This window comes from Bubalus bubalis, chromosome 14 (genome assembly GCF_019923935.1).
Source record: "Bubalus bubalis isolate 160015118507 breed Murrah chromosome 14, NDDB_SH_1, whole genome shotgun sequence".
In the NCBI taxonomy this organism is placed as follows: Eukaryota; Metazoa; Chordata; class Mammalia; order Artiodactyla; family Bovidae; genus Bubalus; species Bubalus bubalis.
Window position 1 is genome coordinate 14,086,962 of NC_059170.1, and position 8,260 is coordinate 14,095,221.

Below are 8,260 nucleotides of genomic sequence, written 5' to 3' on the forward strand. Positions count from 1 at the left end.
AGCAGTCCCTTGTTGATGGACATTCAGGCTGTCTCCAATCTTCTGTTATTATAAACCGTGCTGCAGTGAATAGCCTTGTACATCCAACTTTGCATACATATATGCAAGTATGTCTGTGGAATATATTCTAGAGCAGTAGGATTTATGGGTCAATGGGTACGTGCCTCAAACAGCTTGATACAATGTTGAATTGCCACCCACGGAGACTGTGCCAGTTTATACTCTCACCAGCCTTTGAGAGCGAAGGCTTCTCCACACTCTGGCCAGTTCAGTGTGTGATCAGACATTTTGATCTTTGTCCATCTGCTAGGTAAAACTATGGTATCTCTTTGTGATTTTCATTTGAATTTCCTTAAAAAAATTTAAATCATGAAAGTATGATAACACATTTACAGGGGGCTTGGAAAATGCAGAATAAAGTGACATATAGTTCCAGTGTAGGTAGCACTTATTTTTTAAGTGGATAAATTAAGATTCTTAGTTGGAGTTTCAATATCAAACTCTCAAACATTAATTGAATGAATAGACAGAAAAATAGAACCTGAAAAGCACTGTGAACCAGTTCGACATAGTTAAGATTTATACAATTTTCACACAACAGCAGGATACAAATTCTATTCAAGTGCCCATAGACTGTAAACCAGGAGAGACTGGAACATATCCAGGGTACATACCTTTTTTATTAAGACTAATGTTGAACATCTTTTTGTATGCTCAACATGGGGATCGAACTCATGCCGCCTAAAATGGAAGCTTGAACTCTTATTCACTGGACTGCTAGAGAAGTCCCTCTTTTTGTATGTTTTGAGGCCGAGTTTCCTAATTGGAGAACTGCTTGTTCATATCCTTTGCCCATTTTTTATTGGATCGTTGGCCTTCTTTCTTATTGAATTGTTAGGATATTAGTATAATGGTGTAACTTTTGCCTGTTGGTCAATTTCCTCCAGCCTCTGACCCATCACAATGGTTGCAGTGTGTGCATACAGATGTACTCCTTGGCTGACTGGAGGGGTGGAGGCTTGGAGAACGGAGATTCTTCTTTTGTGAGGACATGACTGATGGAATGGAGCAATTCTACTCTTCTATGAAGGTGAAGTCACTCAGTCATGTCTGACTCTTTGCGACCCCATGGACTGTAGCCTACCAGGCTTCTCCGTCCATGGGATTCTCCAGGCAAGAATACTGGAGTGGGTTACCATTTCCTTCTCCAGGGGATCTTCCCGACCCAGGGATTGAACCCGGGTCTCCTGCATTGGAGGCAGACGCTTTAACCTCTGAGCCACCAGGGAAGCCCTCTACTCCTCTATAGCAGAGGAGCAAATGCCTCTGACTATGGCAGAGACCCTTTCTCTGCTCCTCTGCAGTTCTCTCTTCTTTTCTCCCTGGTTCAATACTGTGCTTCCCCCGCCCCCCACGCCCCAGGAGTTCTCCTTGCTCAGCTTCCCCTTTCCTAATATTAGCACAGGCACAGCCCGGCCCCCCTGTCACAGGCAGTGATTATATAGCAAATTAACCACAAGCTGTTCGGTCCTCGTCCGGTGGCAGTTGGGGAGATGCTACTCTGAGTAATGACTTGTGTAGTCGATGCTCTCATCTGTAATTTGCGTGTGCAATAAATGCAGAAATAAAAACCCGATCCATATGAAAAAGGGACCAAGTAGAAGGAGCAGGGGTGGGGGAAGAAATCATGAATTTTGTGGACTGCATCTTACAGTCGGGCTTCAATTTCCTTTTGAGTAATGCAGTCATTGCCGACATGTGATGGATGGCTGTGTTTGCCTAAAAGATGGAGACAGGCAGAGGGAGAGTCAGGGAGCAGGGCTTGACTCCTGATGCCTCAAAGTGTGTCTTTGAGAGCGGGACAGTTATTCTCTAAGCCTCAGTCTCCTCATCTATAAAATGGGGACAATCATAATGATAATAGTGATTTCCAATCAGGTGTTAAAGAGCCTGGATTTCAGAACATGGTAAATCCATGCTGCTGCTGCTGCTGCTGCTAAGTCGCTTCAGTCGTGTCTGACTCTGTGCAACCCCCTAGACGGCAGCCCACCAGGCTCCCCTGTCCCTGGGATTCTCCAGGCAAGAACACTGGAGTGGGCTGCCTTTCCTTCTCCAACGCATGCATGCATGCTAAGTTGCTTCAGTTGTGTCCGACTCTGTGCGACCCTATGGTAAATCCATAGTTAGTATTAATTTTATTCCCTCCCTTCCTCTCTTCCTTCCATCATATTAAGTAGGGGGCTTTAAAATGAAGGCGACCTGGGTTCGATCCCTGGGTGGGGAAGATCCCCTGGAGAAGGAAATGGCAACCCATTCCAGTATTCTTGCCTGGAGAATCCCATGGACGGAGGAGCCTGGCAGGCTACAGTCCACGGGGTCACAAAGAGTCGGACACGACTGAGCGACTTCACTTTCACTTTAAAATGAAACTTTAAATTTTGAAATAATTGTTGATTCATATGCAGTTGTAAGAAGTAGTCGATTCTGCACACCCTTCACCCGTAAGCCTACAGTGATGACATCTTGTAAAACAATAGTGCACTGTCACAACCAGGATATCCACACTGATACGAATCACAGATCTTACTACTGTTTCCCCATTTGTACTTGTGTGTGTGTAATCAGTTCTGTGCAATTTATCACATGTATGTGAAAGTGACGGAGAAGGCAATGGCACCCCACTCCAGTACTCTTGCCTGGAAAATCCCATAGATGGAGGAGCCTGGTAGGCTGCAGTCCATGGGGTCGCTAAGAGCGACTTCGCTTTCATGCATTGGAGAAGGAAATGGCAACCCACCCCAGTGTTCTTGCCTGGAGAATCCCAGGGACGGGGGAGCCTGGTGGCTGCCGTCTATGGGGTCACACAGAGTAGGACACGACTGAAGTGAGTTAGGATAGCATAGCATGTGAAAGTGAAAGTGAAAGAAAGTCACTCAGTCATGTCCAACTCTTTGCAGCCCCATGGACTGTAGCCTGCCAGGCTCTTCCATCCATGGGATTTTCCAGGCAAGAATACTGGAGTGGGTTGCCATTTCCTTCTCCAGGAGATCTTCCCGAACCAGGGATTGAACCCGGGTCTCCTGCATTGTAGGCAGACGCTTTACCATCTGAGCCACCAAGGAAGTCCCATCACATGTATAGGTTTGTGAATTCGTCATGAAATCAAGATAGGTAACATGGTTATTACCATAAAGACCCTTCCTGTTGCCCTTGAATAACCACACCCACTTCTTTCCATCCCTCAGCCCCAGTCTCCAACTTCTGGCAACCAACAATCTGTTTATTTCTAAGCTTTGTCTTTTCAAAAGTTTTATATAAATAGAATCATATAGCATATAATTTTCTGGGATTGGCTTTTTTTTTTAATACTCAGCATAATTCCTTGGAGATTCACAGAGCTTCTGTGTGTATAATTCATTCCTTTTTATTGCTAAGTAGTATTCCATGATATGAATGTATCAGAGTTTAACAATTCATCCACTGAAGGATGTCTGGGTTGTTCCTAGTTTTTGGCTATTACTAAGAAAACTGCTGTGAACATTCAGGTACAAGTTTACATACAGTTGCACTTATATTTGAACAAAAATTTTCATTTCTCTGGGACAAATAGCCAAGAGTACAATTGTTAGTCATATAGTAACTGTGGGCCTGGACACGACTGAAGTAACTTAGCAGCAGCAGCAGCAGGTGGCTCAGTGGTAAAGAATCTGCCTGACAATGCAGGATACATGGGTTCAATTCCTGGGTCGGGAAGATCCCCTGGAGGAGGAAATGGCAACTCACTCCAGTATTCTTGCCTGAAAATTTTCATGGACAAAGGATCCGGGCAGGCTCATAGGGTCACAAAGAGTTGGACATGACTGAGCAACTGATCACCATCACCACCACCACTTAGTAATTGTATGTTTAGTGTTTGTAACCAATTGCTGAATTGTTTTCCAGTACAACTGCTGAATGTACTATTTTACATTCCCATGGGCAGTTTTTCTGCCAGCACTTGGTGTTGTTACTACTTTTTATTTTAGTCCTTCTTGGAGGTGATATCCCATTGTGACAATATCCTAAATGTTTGTGTGAATATGTTTTTACCTCTCTTGTGTATTTATGTAGGGATGGGATTTCTGGGTCTTATGGTCACTCTGGTTTGAGGATATGCTAAACTGCTTTCCAGACTGGCTGCATCATTTTTTATTCCCACTAACAGTATGAGATCTCCAGTTTCTCCACATCCGCACTAACATGTGTAACTCCATTTTTTTGGTCATAGCCATCCTAGTGGGCATGAAGTGGTATCTCTTTGTAACTTTGATCTCTGTTTCCCTAATAACTAATGATGTTGAGCATTTTTTCATGTGCTTCTTGGTCATTTGTATATATTACTTGGAGAAATGTCTGTCCAAAATCTTTGCCCATTTAAAAATTGGGTTGTTTGTCTTTTTTGTTGTTATTGCCTTGTAAGAGTTCTTTATGTAGCTTAGATATAAGCTCCTCATCAGATATATGATTTGCAAATATTTCTCCCATTCTATGGGTTGTCTTTTTACTTTCTTGACAATGCCCTTGATTGCATAAAAGTTTTTAATTTTAATGCAGTTCAGTTTATTTTTTATTTTGTAGTATGTGCTTTTGGTGTTGTGTCTAAGAAATGATTGCTTAATCCAAAGACATGCAGATTTACTCCTATGTTTTCTTCTAAAACTTTTATGGATTCAGCCCTAACTTTTGGTCTTTAATCAATTTTGAGTTATTTTCCATATAGTGTGAGGTAGGGGCCCAATTTCATTCTTTTGCATGTGGCTATCTAGCTGTCTAAGTGCAACTTTTTGAAAATACTTTTTTTTTCTTTATTGAATTGTCTCAGCACTCTTCTTGAAAATAAATTGACTGTATATGGAAAGGTTTATTTTCAGATTTTTGAATTCTGCTTGATCTATATTTTTATTTTTATGCCAGTACCACAATGACTTGATTACTATAGCTGTATAAATTTTGAAACTGGGAAGTGTATGTTCTTCTTTTCCAAGATAATTTAGTCTATTCTGTCTATTGTTTTTGTCTATTTTTGCATTTCCATATATATTTATAAAATTATCTGATAATGTAGAATAATTTTGTCCATGTCTGCAAGAAAGGCAACTGAGATTTTTGGTAGGTCTGTGCTAAGTCGCTTCAGTTGTGTCTGACTCCATATGATGCTATGGACAGTAGCCCGCCAGGCTCCTCTGTCCATGGGATTCTCCAGGCAAGAATACTGGAGTGGGTTGCCATTTCCTTCTCCAGGGGATTTTCCCAACCCAGGGATCAAACCCATGTCTCTTATGTCTGCTACATTGGCAGGCAGGTTCTTTATCACTAGTGCCACCTGGGAAGAAGTAGGGATACTATAGATCAATTTGAGGAATACTGCCATATTAATTGGAGAAGGCAATGGCACCCCACTCCAGTACTCTTGCCTGGAAAATTCCATGGGCAGAGGAGCCTGGTAGGCTGCAGTCCATGGGGTCGCTGAGGGTTGGACGTGACTAAGCGATTTCACTTTCTCTTTTCACTTTCATGCATTGGAGAAGGAAATGGCAACCCACTCCAGCATTCTTGCCTGGAGAATCCCAGGGACGGGGGAGCCTGGTGGGCTGCCGTCTATGGGGTCGCACAGAGTTGGACATGACTGAAGCAACTTAGCAGCAGCAGCAGCCATATTAATAATAGTAAAAGTCTTAAAATATATGAACAACAGATATCTTTCCATTTGTTTAGGTCTTTAACTCTTTTTCAATGATATCTTTCAGTTTTCAGCATATGAGTCTTGTATCTCTTTTGTTAAATTTATTCCCAAGTATTTTACTCTTTTTGGTGTTACTGTAAATGGAATTGTTTTCTTAATTTTATTTTTGGATTGTTCATTGCAAGTGTATAGAAATACAGTTTATTTTTGTGTATTGATCTTGTATCCTGCAAGATTGCTGAACTCTATTTTTCCCTAATAAGTTTTAGTAGACACCTTAGGATTGTCTATACAGAAGATAATATTTATGAATACAGATAATTTTACTTCTTGTTTTCCAACCTGGAAAACCTTCCTTCTATTTTTGTTTGCCTTTCATTTCTTTTTCCTGTTTAATTTCCCAATGATGAAGCCTCAATACACTGTATGGTTGAGCAAACTGGTGCACAGAAAGACCCGATCACTCATTCAGAATCTTACAGACTATAATACAGGCTCCAGGACTTAAACTTAGTTCAGTGATTTCAAAGACCATCATCTCCACCGTTATGAAATGCTGAACTCTTTCATGGTGTGTTTCTCAGAATGAGAGACTTTTTCCCCTGGGCTGTCCCTGCCAAGTGTTTACTTCTGACCACAGCAAGTCAACATGGCCTTGACAAACACTCAGCCCTCACTATGTGCAGCATCTCAGGCTGCCATTCAGGACATCACGTGACCCCAGCCAAGTCAACCATCCTAGGACGCTGAGCCTCCGACACGTGATGCAAGGACAGAAATGGCAGGGGACCATTTTTTGGCAGACCTGATCCAACTGGTCTTTGATTCCTGATAACTGAGAAACAACAGTCCCTCAGTAGAGCCCAGACTTTGCATTTAATAAAGCCAGACCCCAAGCTCCACAGAGAGTCTAGGGCAGTGGTCCCCAACCTTTTTGGCACCAGGGACCAGTTTCGTGGAAGACTATTTTCCCACAGACCAGGCGGGGGGTTGTGGTTTTGGGATGATTCAAGTGCATTACATTTATTGTGTACTTTATTTCTATTATTACTGCATCAGTTCCAGCTCAGATCAACAGACATCAGATCCCATAGGCTGGGAACACCTGGTCTAGGGAACTCAGTATCCATCTTAGTGGGAGTTTATTTCTTTGTTATTTAACATTAGTTGACCAATAGGAATTTTCTCTTTCTTCATACAAAATTTAATGCTTTTTATTATAAAATTAGTACATCTTGACAGGAAATCTGGAATATATAGAAATTAACTGAAAATCCACAATCCAGAAAACATTTGGGAAATATTCTTTCTCTCTCATAAGCATTTCTCTGCGTGTGTGTATGTGTTTGGAAAAATCAGGATCACACTGTACATATTATTTTGTATCTTTTTTCACTTACTATCATATGACCATTTTCTCATGTCCTAAGTCATACTTTATTAATGTGATTTTTAATGGCTATAAAATAGTCTGCTGTATGGATATACTGCAATTCATTTAAATCCACTTTTTTTTTAAACAGTAAAAACTAATTTTTAAAAAAATTTATTTATTTTTAATTGAAGGATAACTGCTTTACTATATTTTATTGGTTTCTGCTATATATCAGCATGAATCAGACAAAGGTATACATATGTCCCCTCCCTCCTGAACCTTCCTCCTACCTCTCACCCCATTAAACCAGTCTTTCATTACTGGACATTGAAGTTGTTTCTGATTTTTCATTATTATAAACTATATTATAATAAATATTTTGGAACATAAATTTTAGCACCTGTTTCTGGTTAATTTTAAAAGATAAATTTCTTTAAGGGCAATGGGGCGTTTTTTATTAACAATTTTTTAAAGTGTTTCATTTTGAAAATTTAATGCATACACATGATAAGAAATATCAAAACAGTTCAAAAGAGTGTTCATTTAAAAAGGAAGTCTTATTTTCATCTTTCATACCAGGTCCCTATATTCAATCCCCAGAAAAATTCAATATAACCAGTTTCTTGTGCATAGCTCCAGAAGAATACAGACATGGATATGAAAGGTGTATTTGTACATATATCTCCTTTTTCTTTTTTTACATTTCCTTTTTCTTGTCATCCACTAAACATCTTTGGCACTTTCTTTTTATCACTTAACAATATATCTTGGAGATCATTCCTTATCACTACATGTTCTACAGCCATCTCATATTTTAAAATTGTGTTTCTTTTCATAGATGTATATATCATAATTCATTTAAGAAGTTTGCAGTTAGTGGGCATTTAGTTTATTCACAAACTTTTGTTATAAAAGAATGCTTTAATATATTATCTTGTACATACATCTTTGCACTCATATATGAGAATATTTGTGGAGTAAATACTGAAAGTGGACTTACACATTTAAAATATGAATACATACTACCAAAATGCCTTCCAAGGGTGAGCACCAATGCATATATTCCCAAGAACACTGTCTTTGTCTGTTTCCTCATACTTTTACTGACAGCATGTAATTAAACATTTTATCTTTGTCCATTTGATAGATAAAAAGAGGTTTAA

The 8,260-nt window shown here is 39.9% G+C and overlaps 1 non-coding gene across 1 annotated transcript; it reads right to left on the minus strand.

Annotated features, from left to right (window-relative positions):
- Nucleotides 1-1,217: 1,217 nt before the first annotated feature.
- TRNAW-CCA lies at nucleotides 1,218-1,289 on the minus strand. Its single transcript has one exon. It is a non-coding gene; the product is annotated as a tRNA-Trp (tRNA).
- Nucleotides 1,290-8,260: the final 6,971 nt, after the last annotated feature.